We start from the raw sequence: 24,917 nt of genomic DNA, 5'->3' as shown, positions 1-24,917 counted from the left end.
TATGTGGTGTGAAGTTCCATGTAAAGCATCCCAGTGTTGCGATCCTTCTCGAGTCACTCTTTTACTCAGTTGTGTGTATGGCTTATATGGTTTGAATAGTCAATCTACTCTCTTGTGAGTATCATCATAAAACCTTTTCACTGTCTTGTAACATAAGAGCATAACTTAACACCTATCACATGAGTGCATGTCAATTGAAATGGTCACCGTGTGCATAAAGTCTCTCTAAAAATTGAGATCCTCACCTCCCCGTCATAGGAAGATCTTGTGTCACCATCTTAGTATAACTTTCGTGTCCACTTGGGACATCCCGCAGTAAGTAGCTCACTTGGTCCTAGTATAATGGTTGCTCGTGGCGTGGTCGTATATTGCAGTTGGGGGTTAATATAGCAGAAGCATGTCCAGCTTATAACAAATGTTTATTTTCTCTTTACATCTCCACAACATGTGTTAATTGTGTTTTTAGTTAGTGAATTCATTGTGATAGTTTCCCCAACACTTCTTCGATAACCATGAGAGAACATATCCTTCTATGAGTCATTGTAACACTTCCTTTCTCGTAAGAACCCTTACTACGCTCTCCATCAAGATCAAGCGCACCTTTGGAGGTTATCTTATCATAGCACAACGTCTATTTCTCTTGTCTTTCTATCTTTCATTAGTATCTAGGTACTCCTCAAGTCCAAACCCATGGAGAACTCATTATGAACATCTGCAAATCTTCCATGATCATTTTACACTATCTCGTTGGATTCCCACCTCACTTCAAGTTCATCAAGGGTTGATAGCTTGCCGCAATTGCTGAGATTGAATTATCTCCTTTCGATAATGGATTATCTACTTATGTGCTAGTCCACCAATCTGCTTATCAGTCTAACTCTCGCCTTTTGGGTTTTGGATTGACCAAGGAGAAATACACCTAGTAACACATTCATATGTCAAAGCTTTTCTCTCGGTCAAGTCTCCTAGCATCTCCTAATGTGGCTTGTAATAGCTGGTTGTGTAGAAGTGTGTTATAGTACTTCATTATGAATTAGAGTTGCTAAACATAATTGGATTTTAGAATTATGGAGTTATACATAACGTGACTACATACAACGATCTTCTACAAAAAATTTAGCTTCCCGTAATCGCTTTATATTACCACCATTCCTAGTGGTTACTATGTAAAGGTTACTTCCATAAGGCTCTCTTACTTTCTTTTCATTTGTCTTGCATCATGTGTTGTTTACCCGTAATCTTCAATGCGATATTATCTCAGTGTCTCGTCTATTTATCCAACTATATGATCTGATTTAATTAACCTCACTTTTATGTACTCTACAAGCGCGCTGAAAGTGGACAAATTTCCCCTTTATATAGACTTCTAATGTCTTCAACTCTGTTTAAGCTTGTCGATTCCAAGCGGTGCTCTTAGTTGTGCCGCCTTACTATCTACCTACATCTAGTAACTCTCCTCGTGAATCTAATTTTATGCCTTACGGCATCAAGGGTCGGGGTATGCTCCTTTTTGTTAGGATAAAAAGATATTGCTCGCACTCCTTATGGGATTTTCTCCTAAACAATCATCTACCTGCTCTACTTGTTGTGAGCATGTGATTTTTTCCCTATATATGAACTACTCCCAAAATTCAAAAAAAAAAAAAAGATTTTTCCTTATATTTACAATTTTTGTGAATTTTGTGATTGATTGTTCGCATGTTATTTCATATGAAAATACAAAAATATGAATTTGCATTTAGGACGTAATTTCATATTTTAGCATTAATTAGGGTTTAATTTGTTTTAGAGCAAACACGAAAATTCACAAAAAATAGTGCAATTTTGCATTTTTATTGTGAATTTGTCATGAATTAGTTTTAAACAATTTTAGGAATTAATTAGTTTTTGTTTTGAAATATATTAGGATTTTATTTTAATTGTTGCATTTTTATAAAATCAGAAAAATACAAAAAAAATATATACAAAATGAAATACAAAACAAGTAAGTAGAAGAATGGAAAAAGAAAAAAAAAAGGAATAAATAAGGGGAGGCTGCTCGCAATTGGGCCTCTTCCGAATTAAGCTTCAGCCCAAACAGTTACGCCCCATCAGCCCATAACCCGTTCCCACCCGGTCCAATTCTTTAAACTCCAAACGACGTCGTTTTAGGGTTCGATCTCAGCCATTGATTCTTAATCCAACGGACGAGATCATCCTAGGATCCCCCTATATAACTGTCCGAACGCCCTCCCACCCCCATCTCGTCTCCCTATCTCTCAGAGACCAAATAGAACCCTAACCGCCGCCACCATATCCACAACCCTGAAACCCGGCGGCGCCGATGCCAATCACTCCCAAACTTACACCCCTCATTCTCCTCACTCTCTTCTTTCCATCCATGCTAACGGTTTCTCTCGAATCAAGCCCAGGCTCCTCGAATATTTGTTTGAAGATTCGGGCCAACTCACAAGTTCGTCCAAATGACTCCAAATCTTTACCAGATAGTCCTCGTCTTCCTCTTCACAAATCCGTGGGTAATTTCTTTCGAAGTTCATCAGGCCGCCCCCAATTTCCCATCTAGGGTTTGAGTTTTCTTTTCTTCCATTTGAAAGCTTCCCTCTCGGACGATTTTAGTTAATGTTATGAGTTTATTTTGACTAAGATGAACCCATAATATTAATTAAAATTTGCTCCCAGAAATCAAATAAGCTCGGATTATTCAGTAAGTCATTCTTCCCGTCTTTAGTTTCAATTAGTTTGATTCTTGTTCTATCTTTTAATTAAGCGTAGTTCTAATTTCTGAATAGTTTAATTAGTAATTTATTTGTGTGGTAATTTTGTTGATTAGATAGATTAGTAATGCATGTTTCCGTAAGTTTCTTAGGTTAATTTTCATTCTATTGTTTAGCTTGTTTTCTCCTGATCAGTTTTAGTCAGTCGATCGATTAGGTGTCAATTCAGGTTTAATTAGCTCTTGTTCAGCTTTAGTTAGTATAATGGTTGGGTGTTAATTCAGTTTTAATTAGTTAAATAATTAGTGTCTGTCAAATTATTTTTTTCGTTTAAAAACGGTTGCTTCTTGATTTTCGTGATATTTTGGTTCTGTGATTAGTTGGGTAATTCAATTACAGGTTTTGTTCTCTGATTTCAGTTATTAGTTTAATTAGTTGTTCATTCAATATTAGTGTTAATTAATGTAGTGTTGAGGATAGTTTGTTTGGGTTAGCTGAATAAATCATATGATTAGTTAGTTTTAGTAAAATCTTAGCTAAGATGAAGGGGTTGGGATCATGTCAACAGTAATATGTGAATTTCAGACCAGTAGAGGGGCATTTTAGGCATAGAAAAGGGTAGTTTCTTTAATAATAGTAATTTCAGAGTAGGGGTAAGGGTAGTATTGGTATTTTGTGGATAGAAGAGCATCCTAGGGCCTTCTAGAATGGTACTTTAGTGTAGGTTTCTGCAAAATTAGGGCATTTACTTGTTTACCAAGTCAAAAATAAGGGCTAACTGAATAAATAAAAGAAGGACTGATTTGTAAAGTCAAAAATCAAAATAGAGCCTCATCTTTGCCTATAAAAGGGGATTCCCATGCCTTAACACAGAAGTTTTTCAGCCATCAAATTCCACCCAAAAATCAGTCTTCAGATTTCTAGCTAAAATTTGAATTTCAAATTCAGTCTTAGATCTAGTAATTCAAAAGAAAAACCAAAAACAATAGAAAACTGTTCAAAAAATAATTAAAAAACCTACTATTTCATTGAAAAGCTACAGATCGATTCTGATTTCTAGTGAATCATTTCACATTTTCCAGTTTTAGTTTAGTTTGGGGTTTACTGAAGTGATTTGGTGCAGTTTCAAGTAGATTTGGTGTTAGTCAAGCAAGTTTGATTGGTTTTCCTGTTTGATTTGGTGTTCGTGTTTTTACTGGGTTCAATTGACATTATTTCTAGGCTGGTTATTATGGATTCATGCTGCTGACTGCTGTTCTGTTGCTAACTTCCCCTCCTATTCATTATATTTCCAGGTACACAGTTCGAATCTGGTCATTGTAGCTTTTTGGAAATGGAAATGAAATGAAACATTTGCTCAATCGCTCCTGGAATTCTATCTGTTTGAATTATGTCGCGTCAACATTTGAATAGGCATCCAATGTATTAGTTTAATGTAATTCGAATGCTGATAAACTCTAGACTGCTTTTAGCTTGAGAACCTTTGAATCCATTCAATGTATTCCTGGAAGAATGTGGCTTCTGTGATTAACATGTTTAATTATGTGTAGTTCGTGTATCTAGAGTAGTTGTGGAATTCCAGTAAGTTTTCATATGAGCTTAACTGGACTGTGTTTGAATTGTTTTAATATATGATCACCTAGCTATAACTCTTATATAGTGAGCACTTGTTTAGTTAGTGTTCATTTCTTTTTTCTTTTTTTAAAAAAGGCAATAGATACATCTCGTTTTGGAAATAATACACGTTTTGTATGCTGAAAATCCACTTCATTTCCAGCCTTTTAAATGAAATTAGCGCCCATGTCTGAGTAGTGAAGTTTTGTGCAATTCGTTTATGGGTTTGTCATATGCTCAAATCGCTCTTCTATTCTAAATGAAGACTGTTTTGTGTTAAATCACTTGTGAAAGGTGTCCTATTTTATTCATTCAGTTATTGGGCCTGGTTAGTTGAAATTGAATTATAAGAACTAGGCCCTCTCACATATGACAATTAATTAGGACTGGCTTTTATTTTAGAGACAAGTTAAGTAGAAAATTATAGATTGCTTTAGGACTAGCCTTTAAATAATAAATGAGACGAGCCTCACCAAATATAATACAAAATTGTGGGGCCCTCGGTAAATGTTTATAAATACTTAGAGTTCGGGACGGGCCGTTTAGCGAATTTCACGGCCTTCCAAAAATATAATAGTGCGTTAGTCTCTTTAGGTGCGCTTTTAATAATTCACTTTCCTAAACTCGGGTGTGCCTTTCATATGACCTAAATCAAATCCCAAAACGTTGAATAAAATATGTTCAGAATTGCGGGTGCATTTCATGTGGCGCAATCCAAAGGCACGTTTTAAACGACGTTCAACTTTCTTGAAAAATTAAATAAAAAGCGGCTAAGAGTTAAAATCGGCACATAGGTTTATCATGTAATAAAATCAAATAAATAATCTAAATACAACAGTTGAGCGACCGTGCTAGAACCACGGAACCCGGGAATGCCTAACACCTTCTCCCGGGTTAACAGAATTCCTTACTTGGATTTCTGGTTAGCGAACTGTTAACAGAGTCATATTTTCTTCGGTTCGGGATTCAACCGGTGACTTGGGACACCATTAATCTCCCAAGTGGAGACTCTAAAATTTTAATAATAAATCCCGTTTCGATTGTCCTTTAATTAGAAAAACTCCCTTATACCCCTTCCGCGGAGGTGTAGGTAAAAAGGAGGTGTGACAGCTCTGGCGACTCTATTGGGGAACGAACCCAGAATCTCTGGTTCAGGGTTCAGAATTCGAGCTTCGAATAATTGTTGTGTTCGGCTTTATCTGATTTTGTTACATGATCTGTGCCTAATGTGTGTTAATTGACTGTTTTTACCGCTTTGATATTATGTGAATTGTATATAAACTGTGCCGAAACTCATCTCCTCTCCGAGTCTTCTAAATCATGAAGAAGGGTGCACTTCGTGTGACTTCTTTTCTGTATAGTGTCTAATTCCCAGTTTAGAATGAGTTTTGGATAAGTTGCAAAGCCGGCGGAGCTTCTGTATTCCCGGTATGCTGCCTCCCCCTCGGCTCGAGCTGTCCGCTCGGGTAAGCCAGGTCTAGAACAAACACCCAGGTTCTGAACCTAGAATAACTCAACCTCATGCCGGATCCCTAGTAGGAACGCTTATCTGCATCATGTTGTATTTGACTTAGGGGACTCAACACAGGGGTTGAGTCCGTCTAGGAATAGCAGCCTGAAATGAAAAAGACCATCCTAATACATCCTATTTGTGCTGTGCATTTATTTGTTCCAAACCTGCATGTTGACCGGTTTCTGAATCTCGGGAATGTTGGAAAATTGAAAAAAAGAGGAAAATAGAGAAATAACAGCTAGGGAGTTAATTGATTATTTTAGAAAAAACCCAATGCTCAAACACTGTCGAAACTCTGCCGAAATTTTGAGAAAATGGAAAAGAAAAATGCTTTATTTTTAATAGTCTGTTTTACTAAAAGCAAAAGAAAAATAGAAAAAGAGTCTTTTATTTTTGGAAAATTATTTGTTAAAAAGAAAAAAAAAAGAGTCTTTATTTTAGCCTGGAAAAAATAGGTTGTTTATTGTTTGTTGAAAATAAAAAAAAGAGTCGTTATTTTGTCTTGTTTTCAAAAAAAAACAATAGAAAGGGAAAAATAAAATAGTTTGTCTTGCCATGGAAAATGTAAAAAAGAGGTCTTGTTTTCAAAATATAGTTAGTTTCTTTGCCTAAACTACGCGGGTTTGATTCTCACAGGGCGTGAGATACGTAGGCAACCCTCATCGGGTCAAACCTCCCCTTTGCAAAAATAGCCAAAAATGTCAAAAGTTAATTTTTGTCATAAATAAGTAGGGTGATGCCATTTTCGTCAAAAATAGCCGAATATTCCCGAAAGGGATGCCGGAAGGCTGATTTTGCATAAACGGACCCTTTGGTCATTTTTAGGATTTCGACCGGTTAATCCACACAGCCTTAAAATCTTCATTTCTGAAGCACTGAAAGGTCGTGTTTGACGAATCGGGCCTTTCATTTTCATTTGGGAAAGCAAAAATAGTAGCTTTGTTTTGAATCAAATAAATTTTACTCCTTTTAATCGCCTTAATAAATGTGTAGGATGAACATAGTTGAAAACAAACCTTTCACCGTCTTTAGTGAGGTCCCCCTCCAGCTCCACATGTGGTGGAACAATTTAGAAAAAAACAGCAAAGAAATAGTGGTCAGAATTTTGGGAGGTCTCATCGGTCTACTAAATGCCAGGGCAAGGTCGGATGTCATCGAGGCTTTAATACCATTTTGGGACCCGACCTGTAATGTATTTCCCTTTGCGGATTTTGATATTACACACACGCTGGAGGAAACCGCGAGTTATGTAGGGCTGAACGGAAATCTGAGGGGTCAATATCCGTTGTCACCGAGGCCGGTATCTCCGCACCGATTTCTGGATTTGTTAAATATCAGTCGGACCGTGCACAATGATGATTCGTCAGGAGGATGATGTGCTCTTCAGTTCCTATATCAGCGTTATGGTACCCCACGGGGTTTCGAAGAGCCAAAGTTGGGACTGACTCATGCTGGAAACAGAAGTAAATGGGAAGCAAGACGCACCTTGGCATTCATAACGGCATTCTTGGGAATCATGGTTTGTCCACGAGAAGATAAGAAAATAGAGATAGGTCTTGTGGGAATGGTTGATGTCGCAATCAAGAGGGATGATAGCACTGTAGTTCCCCTGATCTTATCAGAAATGTACCGAGCATTGACTGTGAGCAAGGAGGGAGGAAGTTTCTTTCAAGGTTGCAATTTATTGCTTCAGTTGTGGATGCAAGAACATCTTTGCCACCGAGTGGGGTACATGACCTATGGGTTGACTGGTTTAAGCTGCATTGAAGAATTTGAGAAGCGGGTAACGGGTGTCGCATTCCCCGAGGGTACTGAAGATTGGTTTGTACGCCTGAGGTCACTGACGGCAGATCAAATTGAGTGGGCATTCGGGTGGTTACCTATTACCGAGGTGGTATACATGGCAGCGGGAGAATGTTATATTTTGTTAATGGGTATCCGGAGCATCCAACCATATGCTCCCCATCGGGTACTGCGCCAATTGGGAAGGTTCCAAGTTGTCCCTAAAGATGAAGATTTGAGCAAGCATGTCATCGAGTTAAGTCCGAGAGCCACGTTCCCGGAAGATAAAATTCGCAAGTTGTGGAATGAATGCAGATTCCTTGAGCCCAAAACTATGGTACGAAATTTAGCTAAAGGTGAGGTGGACCCAAAGTATAGTGCATGGCTTGGGAAAAAGTTCTAGATCCATCAGAGGCCTGCCAAAAGAGCCCATGTCCAACAATTCACGGATGATTCACAAGAACAATAGGGTTGGCTAGAAAAAGAAGAAAGTTACAGGGCAGAAATAGGCAAACTAAAACATAAGATTGAGAACCTGCAATTTGAAAACAATGTGCAAATCGCCACCGATCAGGGAGAAAAGAACAGGTTGGCCCAAGAAAACGAGGCGCTTAGGGACAAAATCCAACAAATGAGAACAGCCACTGATAAACAACCGAGGAGCCAATCGGATGAGCGTTTGATAAAGGGGTTGAGAAATGAAATCAGAGAGTGCTGGGATGAGTTAGAAAAATCCAAGGGTACTATAGCAAGGCTCAAGGCACAGTGGGCAAAAAGAACAGAAGAACGCACCCATTACTTGCAACAACTGAAGAAGGATTATAAAAAGACCATTGCTAGTCTGAAAAAAAAGGTGGTCACCTTTGAGGATAAAGCAGCTAAGCAAGCTAAAGCTTTTGAGACCAAAAGTGGATATTGCTATGATTTACTGGCCCGAATGGAGGTAGAGATACAGCAGTTGCGGGATCAACACCTTCAGGATTCTCGTGTGTTGGAGGCTCGAAATAATCAAATAAGGCGATTGCTTATAGAAAAAGGTCGAACGAGAGAAAGGATTGAGATCATTGCCCACGCCATACTTAAGAGATGCCAGGCATGTGAAGACATGACCCGCACTACTTTCTTCTCGGCAGTGATGATTTATGTCAAACGAACCATGTATGAGCTGGAGCAACTTGAAAGGGATTTGGCACCTAAGCCCGCGGCGAGGCCGAACGATGCCCCACGGACACCCACTTTTGAAGCACTAATGTATTCAGAGATCGAGTCTGTAATTTCCACTTTAGAGTTTGTTGTTTGTCAGTCTGTTTTCTTGTTGCGTCCAAGCATGCTAGTATGTTCGGAGTCTATATTCGAGTTCAGTTGAAACCTGTTATTTTCCATTTCAAAATGTTTAGTTTGTAATAGAATGTTGTGGTAATGAAAAACTTGAAAAATTCCCAAAAATTGTTCCTTTATTTTAACACTTATTTTCATGAACTACGTCTAGTTTGATTCGTGCGGTGTCACGATACGTAGGCAATCTCTATAGGATTCGACCGTAACTAAATGAAGAGAGAAATAAAGAAAGAAAACAAGAGAGGAAGGAAGAATAAAAAAAGAAAAGAGCGGAAAAACAAGAAAGGGATAGAATGTGGAAAGAAAAGAAAAGAGAAAAGAAAACAAAGAGAAAGCTTATAGTTGGAACTAAGAAAATGTCGGGATGACGCATGCGGTCGAGCAACTGCATAATAGAAATGGTTAACTGTATAGGTGCATTCATGCCCAGTGTGCGGTTATCCAATCTATTGAAACCTAATCGCTAACGAAATTATTGTCAACATGTGTAAGTCCAGGCAGGTGGTTAGTTGATTGCCAGTTCTGGTAACTCACCCGTACAACACCCGATCGAAAGATAAAGTAAACATGACAGGACAGGATTCGGATACTAGTATTATGGATCCTTCAAATGAAGTTGAGGTGACAGATGTGGGTACTATGAAAGAAGAGATGTGGAAATTGAAAGCGCAAATGGCCAAAATGCATCGGGCATGGTCTCAGGGGCACCCGACACCACTATACCCCGCTAATTCATCTTACATCCCACCTCTGCCTCTGGCTCAGGAGCCCACTACTCCCCATGCATCTTCAGCTTTTCCCTATCACACCCAGGGCTATGGTACTACTTCATATGCTCCTCCAGCTCCACCACCCAAATAGAACCCTCCCCCACCCATGGTTCAAGTCTTTGTGGCACCTCCCCCAGCCCCATTACATAGATCGTCTAGTGAGCCGCTATTCCAAGCTCACGACACCCAATATTACCCTCCCAAACCCACTTTCAAAGCGCCTGAGCCATATACCTATACACCCCATTTTGAGACCCCGGGAGAAGTTGAGAAACTCGTTAAGAATGTGGAACAGGAGGAAGTGATTCGTAAAGTCAAAAGCCTAGAGCAATCCTTCCGAAACATGCATGGTTTAGGCAACCAAGTCAGTGTTGCGTACAAAGATTTGTGCCCTTTCCCGGATGTCCAGTTGCCCGCAGGTTTCAAAATGCCCAAGTTTGATTTGTACGAGGGACATGGCGACCCGGTGGCCCACCTCCGAGGTTTCTACAGTAAAATGAGAGGAGCTGGGGGGAAGGATGAATTGTTGATAGCCTATTTCGGTCAAAGTCTGAGCGGATCCGCATTGGAATGGTACACGAGACAGGACCCCGGCCGATGATATACATGGGATGATTTGGCACAAGCGTTCATTGGCCATTTTCAGTATAACCTTGAGATAATCCCCGATCGTCTGTCATTGTTGAAGTTGGAGAAGAAACGCGCGGAGAGTTTTAGAGAATTTGGTTTCCGCTGGAGGGAACATGCAACAAGAGTTGATCCTCCAATGAGGGAGAGTGAGATGGTAGACTATTTCCTGCAGACATTGGAGCCGACCTATTTTGGTCATCTGGTGACGTCCGTTAGAAAATCATTCAATGAAGTGGTAAAAATGGGTGCCATGATTGAAGAGGGATTGAAGTCTAACAAAATCTTGAGTTATTCGACATTGAAAGAAACTACCCAGGCCATCCAAAGCGGTACTGGTGGTGTACTCGGAAAGAAAAAGAAGGAAGAAGTTGCCACAGTTGAAGCTAGTACTTGGTCCAGGCCCAATAACCCTCCGCCCTACTACAACCAACCCAGACCCCACAACCCAAATTACCAGTATACCCCATATGGCCCACCACAATATTACTATCCACCACCAGAACCACACCTTTCTATCCACCATGCCCAGACAAATACTTCGCCTCCGGTGCACTCGCAATGGCGTGCACCGGCTCCCCAAAACACACATCTACCCCCACAAAACACCTATCCACCCACCAGGACAAATAGACCAGGAACCGGCTTCCGCCCAAACCAAGCTTTTAGAAGTGTGAAGGCCCCGAACAGAAAAACATTTACTCCACTAGGAGAATCTTACACCACTCTCTTCCATAGATTGAAACAGTTGGGAATGTTGACCCCAATTGAGCCCAAAGCACCAAACCCCCCTCCCAGAAACCTGGACCATTCTGTTAGCTGCGAGTATTGCTCAGGGATGCCGGGGCAGGATACTGAAAAATGTTGGAAATTGAAAAATACGGTACAAGAACTCATTGATAATCGCCGTATTGAAGTACAGGCTCCGGAGGCTCCAAACATCAATCAAAACCCGTTACCAGCGCATTATGAAGACAATATGATCGAATTGATACATAAGGGGACAGAGCCTAAAAAACCCTCGCAGACGGTCATGGTGATCCGTTCTACAGAAGCCAAGGGTAAAGAAAAGACAGTTAGCACGAGGCCAGTGGTTCAGCTAAAAGCGATAAAAGATAAGCTAGTGTTGGTAATGGGAAAAGGACCATTTGTTGCTACAAAGAAGCCAGAGCCAGTCAAGTTAGTGGTACCAGGGTCATCATCTGCACCCGTGGTTGTTGTGAAAGGGGCCTACATAGAACCAGTTGTCATAAAGCCGGTAGTCCAATTACCCGTGGCTGATAGCAAAGCCGTGCCGTGGAAATATGACAAGGTAGTGGTGACATACAAAGGAAAGGAAATTGAGGAAGAGAGTTGTGAAGCACAGGGATTAACTCGGTCGGGACGTTGTTTTGCTCCCGAAGAGTTGAGAAAGGCTAGGGGCGCTAAAGACAATCTAGTGCTAGTCAAGAAGGCTGTGACGGAAGAAGAGGAAGAGGAATTTCTGAAAAAGATGAAAGTGCAGGATTATTCCATTGTTGAACAATTGAGAAAAACACCGGTCCAGATCTCGTTGTTGTCATTATTAATCCATTCTGACGAGCATTGCCGAGCTTTGATGAAGATATTGAATGAAACTCATGTGCCAGACAGAATTTTAGTAAACCATCTAGAGACAATTGCCAACAAGATCTTTGAGGTAAACAAGGTAACATTTTCTGATGATGAATTGCCTATGGAAGGCACAGAACACAATAAAGCTCTCTACTTGACGGTCAAGTGTGAAGATTCAATGGTTACTCGGGTGTTGATCGATAACGGGTCAAGTGCTAATATTTGTACGTTGTCCACATTGAACAAGTTGAAGATTGATGATGATAGAATCCGCAAAAATAGTGTTTGTGTTCGAGGGTTCGACGGAGGGGGAACAAACACAGTGGGGGATATTATACTTGAATTGACTATTGGCCCAGTCGAGTTCACTATGGAATTTCAGGTGTTGGATGCTGCAGTATCCTACAATCTTTTGTTGGGTCGACCATGGATCCACGCGGCCAAAGCAGTGCCTTCCACACTGCACCAAATGGTCAAGTTTGAGTGGGACAGACAAGAAATTGTGTTATATGGGGAAGATCTCACATGCGCCATGAATGATGCCATTGTGCCCTTTATAGAAACTGAAGATGATAAGGGACCATGGGTTTATCAGGTCTTCGAAATGGTCCCGGTGAACAGAGTGCCCGAGGGTAAAAGCATTCCATGTCCCAGGGTGGCAGCTGCGACCGTCATGGTAGTATCAGAAATGCTGAGTAATGGGTTCGTGCCAGGAAAAGGTCTGGGGGCTGAGCTTCAGGGCATTTACAACCTATTTCTCTGCCCAAAAACCTGGACACCTTCAGACTGGGGTTCAAACCAACAGCGGCAGATGTTAGAAGAGCTCGTAAATTGAAAAAGAAAGCTTGGGTTCTTCCTAAACTGATTCCACGCTTGTCCAGGTCCTTCGTCCGGCCGGATGTCAAGAAGCAGTCATTGACAAAGGTGTCGGGTCCACTGATTGGTGAATAGGGGAACTTGGATAAGGTGTTAGAGAGGGTATTTGCTGAAGTGAACATGGTTGAGGCCGGGGAAGGGTCAAGCAAAGTATATATACAGTACATCAGATCATGTGCTAATGTCAACAATTGGGAATCTACTCCTCTTCCAATTCGGAGGGAGTCGTGGTAGTGGGTTTTTGTTTTCCTTTAGTTCACCTAGATTATTCCAGGGTTTGTAATTCAGTTGCTATGTTCCGTCTGTTTGGATGAGTTAAAACCCTGTTATCTTTACGTTCAATGAAAAGCATTTTTTCTTCTTTCTGCACTCCTAACTTTGTTTCCATTTTTTTTGTACAGTTCTTTTTATGCTGATATCAATGACTTGACATGCATGAGGAATCTTCAGCCCAATTTTAAAAGCCAATCTAAATCAGAAATAATAATGCAAGAAATTGAGTGTGATGATGAGGTGGAATGTGACGATGATGAGGCCTATGAGGTAATTAGTAAAGAATTAAGTCACTTTGAAGGAAAACCCAAACCTAACCTAAGTGACACAGAAGCAGTTAATCTAAGGGACCAAGATAATGTTCGCGAAACTAAAATAAGTGTTTATCTGGAGCCACGACTCAAGGAGGAGATAATTAAAGCATTGTTCGAATACAAAGATGTTTTTGCGTGGTCGTATGATGGTATTCCAGGTCTAAGTACTGATTTAGTGGTTCACACACTGCCCACTAATCCAGCACTCCCTCTTGTCAAGCAGAAGTTGAGAAAGTTCAAAACGAACACAAGTGTGAAGATCAAAGAAGAAATTACCAAGCAATTTGATGCAAAGGTCATTTGAGTAACACGGTATCCCACTTGGTTAGCTAATGTTGTGCCTGTGCCGAAGAAAGATGGCAAGACCAGGGTGTCTGTCGATTATCGAGATCTTAACAAGGTGAGTCCAAAAGACAATTTCCCACTGCCCAACATCCATATACTGATTGACAATTGTGCCAAACATGATATTGGTTCTTTTGTGGATTGTTATGCGGGTTATCATCCAATTCTAATGGATGAGGAAGATTCAGAAAAGACGGCATTCATCAAGCCGTGGGGAACGTACTGTTATCGGGTCATGCCGTTCGGTTTGAAAAACGCTAGGGCAAATTATATGAGGGCCATGACAATAATCTTCCATGATATGATACATAAGGAAATCGAAGTGTACGTGGATAATGTGATCGTGAAGTCTAGACAGCAGTCCGACCATGTCAGAGATTCGAGAAAGTTCTTTCAAAGGCTTCGCAGGTACAATCTTAAGCTCAATCCTGCAAAGTGTGCTTTAGGAGTGCCATCTGGGAAGTTCTTGGGGTTTATAGTCAGTCGTCGAGGCATTGAGATAGACCCGTCAAAGATCAAATCTATTCAGGGATTGCCTCCTCCAAGAAACAAAACTGAGGTGATGAGTTTGTTGGGAAGATTGAATTATATTAGTAGGTTCATCCCTCAGCTCACGACAACTTGTGAGCCGATTTTCAAATTGTTGAAGAAAGACGCTGTAGTCAAATGGGCTGATGAATGTCAGGAGGCTTTTGATAAGATAAAGCAGTATTTGTCGAACCCACCCGTGTTGGTCCCACCAGAACTAGGGAGGCCTTTGATTCTATATCTGACGGTTTTGGATAATTCATTCGGCTGTGTACTGGGGCAGCATGATGTTACGGGCAGAAAGGAGTAGGCTATCTACTATCTCAGCAAGAAGTTCACATCTTACGAGGTTAAGTATACTCATCTGGAGAGGACATGTTGCGCCCTAACTTGGGTGGCACAGAAGTTGAAACATTATTTGTCATCGTACAACACTTACCTCATATCTCGCTTGGACCCATTGAAGTATATTTTTCAGAAGCCTATGCCCACAGGGAGGCTTGCAAGGTGGCAGATCCTGCTTACAGAGTTCGACATTATCTATGTGACACGGACTGCAATGAAAGCACATGCATTAGCTGATCATTTAGCTGAGAACCCCGTCGATGAACATTACGAACCTTTGAAAACTTATTTCCCTGATGAAGAGGTGATGCACATTGATGAATTGGAACAAGTTGAGAAGCCGGGATGGAAACTTTTCTTTGATAGGGCTGCAAATATGAAAGGCGTGGGAATAGGAGCGGTACTTATTTCTGAAACAGGTCAGCATTACCCTATTACAGCTCGACTTCGTTTTTACTATAAGAACAACATGGCAGAATATGAGGCGTGTATATTGGGATTGAGATTAGCTGTAGATATGGGTGTACGGGAAGTCTTGGTCATGGGTGACTCGGACCTACTGGTACACCAAATTCAAGGAGAATGGGAAACACGGGATTTAAAGCTTATACCGTACCGGCAATGTCTGCATGAGCTTTTTCACCGGTTTCAGTCTATAGAGTTCAGGCACATTCCAAGGATGCATAATGAGGTTGCCGACGCTTTGGCTACTTTGGCGTCGATGCTACATCATCCAGATAAGGCTTATGTTGACCCGTTGCAGATTCAGGTCCGTGATCAGCATGCTTACTGTAATATGATAGAAGAGGAACTCGACGATGAGCCGTGGTTCCATGATATCAAAGAGTACATCAGGATGGGAGCATATCCGGTACAGGCCACCGGTGATCAGAAAAGAATGATTCGGTGATTGGCAAGTGGGTTTTTCTTTAGTTGAGGAGTGTTGTACAAAAGAACTCCAGACCTCGGGTTGTTGAGATGCATGGACACAAGACAGGCCACATCTATCATGACTGAGGTACATTCCGGAGTTTGTGGACCGCATATGAGTGGGTACGTTCTGGCAAAAACGATTCTCCGAGCAAGTTATTATTGGCTCACTATGTAGAGGGATTGTATCAGTTTTGTGCGTAAATGTCATCAGTGCCAAGTGCATGGAGATTTGATTCATTCTCCACCATCAGAACTACATACGATGTCCGCACCATGGCCTTTTGTTGCATGGGGCATGGATGTTATTGTGCCAATTGATCCAGCAGCATCAAATGGGCACAGGTTTGTTCTGGTAGCTATAGACTATTTTACCAAATGGGTGGAAGCTAAGACGTTAAAGTCTGTGACGAAGAAAGTTGTGATCGACTTTGTGCACTCAAATATCATCTGTCGGTTTGGGATTCCGAAGGTAATCATCACGGATAATGGGGCTAATCTTAATAGTCATTAGATGAAGGAGACATGTGAGCAGTTTAAGATTACCAATAGGCATTCTACTCCGTACCGTCCCAAGGCAAATGGTGCGGTTGAAGCAGCCAATAAGAATATAAAGAAAATACTCCGGAAGATGGTTGAAGGGTCTAGACAGTGGCATGAGAAGTTACCTTTTGCATTGTTAGGGTACCGCACCATCGTTCGTACCTCGGTGGGGGCGACTCCTTATTCATTGGTGTATGGCACCGAGGCAGTAATACCTGCAGAGGTGGAAATCCCGTCTCTGCGAATCATCACGGAGGCTGAGATCGATGATGATGAATGGGTGAAAAGCCGCCTCGAGCACTTGAGTTTGATTGACGAGAAGAGATTGGCATCAGTGTGTCATGGTCAACTGTACCAGCAAAGAATGGCAAGAGCGTACAACAAGAAAGTGCGTCCGAGGAAGTTTGAAGTCGGACAGTTAGTGCTGAGACGTATTCTGCCTCATTGGGCTGAAGCAAAAGGAAAATTCGCCCCAAACTGGCAGGGGCCATTTGTTGTAACTAGAGTGTTGTCTAATGGTGCACTATATCTGACAGACATAGAAGGAAAATGTGTAGAAATGGCCATCAATTCCGATGCGGTCAAGAGATACTATGTATGATTCTTTATTCTGAATATACTTGTTTGTATTTGGCACCTTTTAAAGATTGAAATGACGAAGGCGTTTTGTTCTACTATCCAAACACTTTATCCATTGTTATCCCCTTTGAGCCTTAATTATTTTCGTTCATACCCCTCTTTCGGAATCAACGGTATAATCAGGAAACGCAGGTGCCGGATATAAAAAAAAGGGAAAAAGAAAAAAAAAGAAAGAAAAAGAAAGAAAAGAAAGGAAAAGAAAGAAAAGAAAGGAAAAATTAAGAAAAAAACAGAAAGAAAGAAGAGAAACATAACAATGTAGTCTCTATGAAGTGAACTACGTTCGACTTGATCCCGAAAGGGTACATAGGCAGCCTCTCTAAGGTTCAGTCATACCAAAATAAAAATCCAAAAGTCCCTGAGCAAGAAACTGGGGCAGAAGTTGTGGTTTGTTGTGAGAAATTGGATTCCGAAATTTGTAGTTTTAACCCATTTTGAAATTGTTTTGAGCCTTTTATACCCTTCTTTCTAACCCATCCAAAAGCCGACATTACGGTCCAAAGAAAGACCTTCTGATCAATTTTTGAGAAATGCCAAGTCAAGCAGGTAGAGGTAATTCATGACAGGGGTAACATCCTGATTCAAGCAGAGAAAAAGAAAAAAAATAATAAAAACAATAAAATATAAAAAAATAAAAAAAAATAATAAAAAAATAAAAAAATGAGAGAGTCTTATTGGTGAAAACCTTCACAGGCACCGTAAGGCGACGGGAGCTGAGAGAAAATAAAAATGAGAGAGTCTTAGTGGTGAAAACCCTCGCGGGCACCTTGAGGCGAAAGTGAGTTGAGAAATGGTCAATTGATAAAGGTCCGTCGGTGAAAATCTGTTCCGTGGCACCGCAAGATAAACAGGGTTAAGGTTTGGTTAAGGTAATCAAGTGATGGAAGTTCTGAGCAATGAAGTATGGCAACTGAAAGCTGGTTAGCTGGACAGATTGGGCCGGTTAGTCCGAAATGCATGTCATGATCATTGATGCAAGCTGTTCCGGCCAGATAAGTTTCTTTTCTTATTCCTTGTTTTTTTACAGTCATCTGGTTTTGGATTCTTCTTATCCTTAATCCATAAAATCATTGCATTTCATTTTCTTTTTGGTGGTTTTGTCTGTCTAAGATGTTCCAATGTCGGTTTTGTTCAATGCAAAGGGGAAAAGATTTCAAAGCTCACTACCAGCTCCCGAAAATGGTAAAACAATATGTGGCCAGAGCATGTCAACAACACCGTGTCATAAAGTGGAATAGGGGGAGTCGCCAGAAGTTTCATCGGTGGACTAATTGGGAAATGTTGTGGGAATGTAAAGGTTCATGCAAAAAGGGTCGGAAAACTGAAACAACAGCATGGGTACAAAACATTCAGGTTGTCAAAGGTTGGGGAATGGGGAAGGTCAGTCAGAAAGTCAAGCGGTTCAAGGTCAGTTCGAGGAAGCCAGTCAACACAAAGCAAGGCAGTGGAAGGATTTTGCAGCAAGAATGCCATCAACTAACCACCATTTTAAACTAACGAAATTTGCTTTGATTGAAACAGGGGCAGAAAAGTTGTTTGTTCAAGAGGAATTCCCCGTGAGCGAAAAGCAAGAAGTAATCAGGTTTGACTGCAAGTAGGGTACGGTTAAAACACATGATACTGAGGAGTAACATAGGAATGTAGGGTAGCCTCAAAGCTTGCATGTTTAGGACAAAAGTTTTTAGTTTTGAACTGGGGAGCCCACCCCGATAACAGAGGAATACATTTCAATCTTTAATTTTAAGTTTTGAAGTGGGGAGCCCGTCCCGATAACAGAGGAATATATTTCAATCTTTAAATTTTAAGTTTTGCAGTCCTTAAATTTCAAGTTTTGAAATGGGGAGCCCGCCCCGATAACAGAGGAATACATTTCAATCTTTAATTTCAAGTTTTGAAGTGGGGAGCCTGCCCCGATAACAGAGGAATACATTTCAGTCTTTAATTTTGAGTTTTGAAGTGGGGAGCCCGCCCCGATAACAAAGGAATATATTTCAGTCTTTACATTTAAGTTTTGCAGTCCTTAAATTTCAAGTTTTGAAGTGGGGAGCCCGCCCGGATAACAAAGGAATACATTCAAGTGTTGAAGTCAGGAGCCCGCCTGAAGAACAGAGGTATTACAATATAAGTTTAGTTTTTAAATTCTCATCCAGTAACAAGCACCCAGTTTTCCAAACTGGGGCAGAAAGTTTTCTTTGTTTGTCTTTTTATGAAATCAGGAGCCCGCCTGGATAACAGAGGAATACATTCAAGTTCAAGTTTATTCAAGTTCAGCAATTTGGAAGAGAAGGGACAACATCTCAGTTGACCAGTTGAAGTAACAACAAGGGATTTTACCGAGAAAACACAAGACAATGAGACAACAAGAAAACACAAGACAACAAGGAAGTACAAAAGCAAGTTGAAGATTTTAGATAGGACTTTTTGTAATTCATAGTTCATAGCTTAGGCTAGCTTCTTTTATTTTTGACACGGTGTAATAAGGGAGGTCAGCAAGCAGTAGCAGCAGCAATCACAGTGAAATCACAGCTCCTGGTAGTCCCAGCTACCAGACACTCCCGAACTACACTGACCTGATTCCTGTTTAGCCCAGGATATGTAGGCAACCTCTGAAGCAGGGTGCGATCAAACTTTTCAAAATGCTTCACAACAGAATATTTGAATGGAAAAAAATCGCTCGTATTTGCTCACTTATCTTTGCCCGAAAACATTTCATGTTTCCAAGCAAAGAGGGGCAGCTGTGAGCATGTGATTTTTGCCCTATATATGAACTATTCCCAAAATTTAAAACAAAAAAAAGATTTTTCCTTATATTTACAATTTTTGTGAATTTTGTGATTGATTGTTCGCATTTTATTTGTGCATGTTATTTCATATGAAAATACAAAAATATGAATTTGCATTTAGGACTTAATTTCATATTTTAGCATTAATTAGGGGTTAATTTGTTTTAGGGAAAACATGAAAATTCACAAAAAATAGTGCACTTTTGCATTTTTATTGTGAATTTGTCATGAATTAGTTTTAAACAATTTTAGGAATTAATTAGTTTTGTTTTGAAATATATTAGGATTTTATTTTAATTGTTGTATTTTTCATAAAATCATAAAAATACAAAAAAAATATATACAAAATGAAATACAAAACAAGTAAGTAGAAGAATGGAAAAAGAAACAAAAAAAGGAATAAATAAGGGGAGGCTGCTCGCAATTGGGCCTCTTCCGAATTAAGCTTCAGCCCAGACAGTCACGCCCCATCAGCCCATAACCCGTTCCCACCCGATCCAATTCTTTAAACTCCAAATGATGTCATTTTAGGGTTCGATCTCAGCCATTGATTCTTAATCCAACGGACGAGATCATCCTAGGATCCCCCTATATAACTGTCCGAATGCCCCCCTTCCCCCATCTCGTCTCCCTCGTCTCCCCCTCTCTCAGAGACTAAATAGAACCCTAAGCGCCGCCACCATATCCACAACCCTGAAACCCGGTGTCACCGATGCCAATCACTCCCAAACTTACACCCCTCATTCTTCTCACTCTCTTCTTTCCATCCATTCTAACGGTTTCTCTCGAATCAAGCTCAGGCTCCTCGAATATTTGTTTGAAGATTCGGGCCAACTCACAAGTTCCTCCAAATGACTCCAAATCTTTACCAGATAGTCTCCTCGTCTTCCTCTTCACAAATCTGTGGGTAATTTCTTTCGAAGTTCATCAGGCCGTCCCCAATTTCCCATCTAGGGTTCGAGTTTTTTTTTCTTCCATTTGAAAGCTTCCCTCTCGGACGATTTTAGTTAATGTTATGAGTTTATTTTGACTAAGATGAACCCATAATATTAATTAAAATTTGCTCCCATAAATCAAATAAGCTCGGATTATTCAGTAAGTCATTCTTCGTGTCTTTAGTTTCAATTAGTTCGATTCTTGTTCTATCTTTTAATTAAGCGTAGTTCTAATTTCTGAATAGTTTAATTAGTAATTTGTTTGTGTGGTAAATTTGTTGATTAGATAGATTAGTAATGCATGTTTCCGTAAGTTTCTTAGGTTAATTTTCATTCTATTGTTTAGCTTGTTTTCTCCTTATCAGTTTTAGTCAGTCGATCGATTAGGTGTCAATTCAGGTTTAATTAGCTCTTGTTCAGCTTTAGTTAGTATAATGGTCGGGTGTTAATTCAGTTTTAATTAGTTAAATAATTAGTGTCAGTCAAATTATTTTTTTCGTTTAAAAACTATTGCTTCTTGATTTTCGTGATATTTTGGTTCTGTGATTAGTTGGGTAATTCAATTATAGGTTTTGTTCTATGATTTCAGTTATTAGTTTAATTAGTTGTTCATTCAATATTAGTGTTAATTAATGCAGTGTTGAGGATAGTTTGTTTGGGTTAGCTGAATAAATCGTATGATTAGTTGGTTTTAGTAAAATCTTAGCTAAGATGAAGGGGTTGGGATCATGTCAACAGTAATCTGTAAATTTCAGACCAGTAGAGGGGCATTTAAGGCATAGAAAAGGGTAGTTTCTTTAAGAATAGTAATTTCAGAGTAGGGGTAAGGGTAGTATAGGTATTTTGTGGGTAGAAGAGCATCCTAGGGCCTTCTAGAATGACACTTTAGTGTAGGTTTCAGCAAAATTAGGGCATTTACTTGTTTAGCAAGTCAAAAATAAGGGCTAACTGAATAAATAAAAGAAGGACTGATTTGTGAAGTCCAAAATCAAAATAGAGCCTCATCTTTGCCTATAAAAGGGGATTCCCATGCCTTACACAGAAGTTTTTCAGCCATCAAATTCCACCCAAAAATCAGTCTTCAGATTTCTAGCTAAAATTTGAATTTCAAATTCAGTCTTAAATCTAGTAATTCAAAAGAAAAACCAAAAACAATAGAAAGCTGTTCAAAAAAAAAAACCTACTGTTTCATTGAAAAAGCTGCAGATTGATTCTGATTTCTAGTGAATCATTTCACATTTTCCAGTTTTAGTTTAGTTTGGGGTTTACTGAAGTCATTTGCTATAGTTTCAAGTAGATTTGGTGTTAGTCAAGCAAGTTTGATTGGTTTTCCTATTTGATTTGGTGTTCATGTTTTTACTGGGTTCAATTGACATTATTTTTGGGCTGGTTATTACGGATTCCTGCTACTGACTGATGTTTTGTTGCTAACTTCCCCTCCTATTCGTTATATTTCCAGGTACACAGTTCGAATCTGGTCATTGTAGATTTTTGGAAATGGAAATGAAATGAAACATTTGCTCAATCGCTCCTGGAATTCTATCTGTTTGAATTATGTCGCGTCAACAGTTGAATAGGCATCCAATGTATTAGTTTAATGTAATTTGAATGCTGATAAACTCTAGACTACTTTTAGCTTGAGAACCTTTGAATCCATTCAATGTATTCCTGGAAGAATGTGGCTTCTGTGATTAACATGTTTAATTATGTGTAGTTTGTGTATCTAGAGTAGTTGTGGAATTCCAGTAAGCTTTCATATGAGCTTAACTAGACTGTGTTTGAATTGTTTTAATCTGTGATCACCTAGCTATAACTCTTATATAGTGAGCACTTGTTTAGTTAGTTTTCATTTCTTTTTTTTTAAAAAAGGCAATAGATACATCTCGTTTTGGAAATAATACACGTTTTGTATGCTGAAAATCCACTTCATTTCCAGCCTTTTAAATGAAATTAGCGCCCATGTCTAAGTAGTGAAGTTTTGTGCAATTCGTTTATGGGTTTGTCATAGGCTCAAATCGCTCTTCTATTCTAAATAAAGACTGTTTTGTGTTAAATCACTTGTGAAAGGTGTCCTATTTTATTCATTCAGTTATTGGGCCTGGTTAGTTGAAATTGAATTATAAGAACTAGGCCCTCTCACATATGACAATTAATTAGGACTGGCTTTTATTTTAGAGACAAGTTAAGTAGAAAATTATAGATTGCTTTAGGACTAGCCTTTAAATAATAAATGAGACGAGCCTCGCCAAATATAATACAAAATTGGCGGGCCCTCGGTAAATGTTTATAAATACTTAGAGTTCGGGACGGGCCGTTTAGCGAATTTCACGGCCTTCCCATAAGATAATAGCGCGTTAGTCTCTTTAGGCGCGCTTTTACTAATTCACTTTCCTAAACTCGGGTGTGCCTTTCATGTGACCTAAATCAAATCCCAAAACGTTGAATAAAATATGTTCAGGATTGTGGGTGCATTTCATGTGGCGCAATCCAAAGACACGTTTTAAACGACGTTAAACTTTCTTGAAAAATTAAATAAAAAAGCGGCTAAGAGTTAAAATCGGCACATATGTTTATCATGTAATAAAATCAGATAAATAAGCTAAATACAATAGTTGAGCGACCATGCTAGAACCACGGAACCCGGGAATGCCTAACACCTTCTCCCGGGTTAACAGAATTCCTTACTCGGATTTCTGGTTAGCGGACTGTTAACAGAGTCATATCTTCCTCGGTTCGGGATTCAACCGGTGACTTGGGACACCATTAATCTCCCAAGTGGCGACTCTAAAATTTTAATAATAAATCCCGTTTCGATTGTCCTTTAATTGGAAAAACTCTCTTATACCCCTTCCGCGGAGGTGTAGGTAAAAAGGAGGTGTGACACTTGTCCATGTAACTAGATAACTTAGGTTACTCTTCTCCGGTAAGTGCATCAAGACTTCTCACCCTTTCATAATTATTCATATGGTCGCTTCGAGGCCTTATTCTATACCAGCTCGTAATGATTTTAAGTACTTTCTTGCCATTGTTGACGATTCTCTAAGACTACGAGGGCTTGTCTCATGGGTTTCAAAAGTAACGATTTGCCTTAAAGTTCAGGTTTAACTTGCCATGATTTCAAACTAAAGTGTGTCCCCTTTTCAGAAAATTCATGAATGGGTCGGATTTGATGAGGTTATGTGGCTCTCTGCTCACTCGGCTTCTAGGAGTATTGACAACGTCATTGTCATATATGGGAATTTTGCTACCTTTGGCATTCCACCGCCTTAGGAAGGGTTAGATTGTTTGAATTATGATAATCTCATAAGTAGATGACTTCTTTTCCATCCTCATACGCTTGTGGCATAAAGTCCTTGTGTCGCTTATTGTTAGGAGTGAAATAAAATTCCACGTATTTCATTTGCGGCCACAATCACACCCATGTTGCAAGAGTCTTACCATTTGAGATCAACTACTTACCTTACACTCAGGGACACAACTGGTGCATCCTACTTGATCACCTCTTTAAAAATCTCAATTTCACATACATGGTATCCACCTTATCTAAGAATATTAGTTACCACTATGCTTCATCTATCTGATAATTGATGTAGTCACCTGGATTAAACCATTTAATCCTCATTAATAGAAATCCACGTGTCTCGTAGTATGTAACCTCATGAAATACTCTGCTCAACGCATAAATGGATTCCTGAATAATTCCATCCCAATCTTGAACTCTCTTGCTCCTTACTGTATTAGATCTATTTGGTATTGAAGTTTCAAATGTGTCAAAGTCATCCTGTGATCACATATATTTAATAGATAATTTTATGGTCAATTTATTATATCACATCTTAGAGTAATTGTGAAGGTCACCACAAGTTTAGTTTAGGTGTTCACATAGAGATTTAGAATTCAGGAGGGTGAATCGGTTATTCTCGAAATTCTCCCTTGTAGAGGTTATGTGAGTTGATGATGAAGGGTACGTAAGCGCATTTCCCATTAGGTTGCACTAGGAGTATGATGTTTCCCCATAGTTGTTCCTCATAAATTGGTGTTTTCATATGTCTATGTATAAGAAGGTAGGTGGAGATCATTTGTGTATCATCCTAGTGAAAATTATTGAAGGTGAATGTTAATAGATAGTTAGCTTATGCGAGGTATTTAGCTGTCATCCTTGTTAGATAAGTTTGGAGGTTGGGGTTGTTTCCGTGAATTGATTATGGAAGAGCCTATAAGTATAAGAGACCACATTGAAGGCCAATAGTATTGTGTAAATAAGGTATTTTCTCTTGATTGTATAACAGTTGATTTTGATTTGAAAAGTACCTTCTAGGTGTTATGATTTAAAAATTTGCAGTCCATGTCCGGGTATCATCATGATAATGTAGTGATTGTAATGCTGAGGTTCATGTTATTAATATATACATTGTGGTTCTTTGTCGAGTTATGGATGAGTTTTAGGTGATTCTC

The sequence above is a fragment of the Nicotiana tabacum genome, chromosome 1 (assembly GCF_000715075.1).
Source record: "Nicotiana tabacum cultivar K326 chromosome 1, ASM71507v2, whole genome shotgun sequence".
Classification (NCBI taxonomy): domain Eukaryota; kingdom Viridiplantae; phylum Streptophyta; class Magnoliopsida; order Solanales; family Solanaceae; genus Nicotiana; species Nicotiana tabacum.
Note: the sequence above shows the minus strand (reverse complement) of the source record.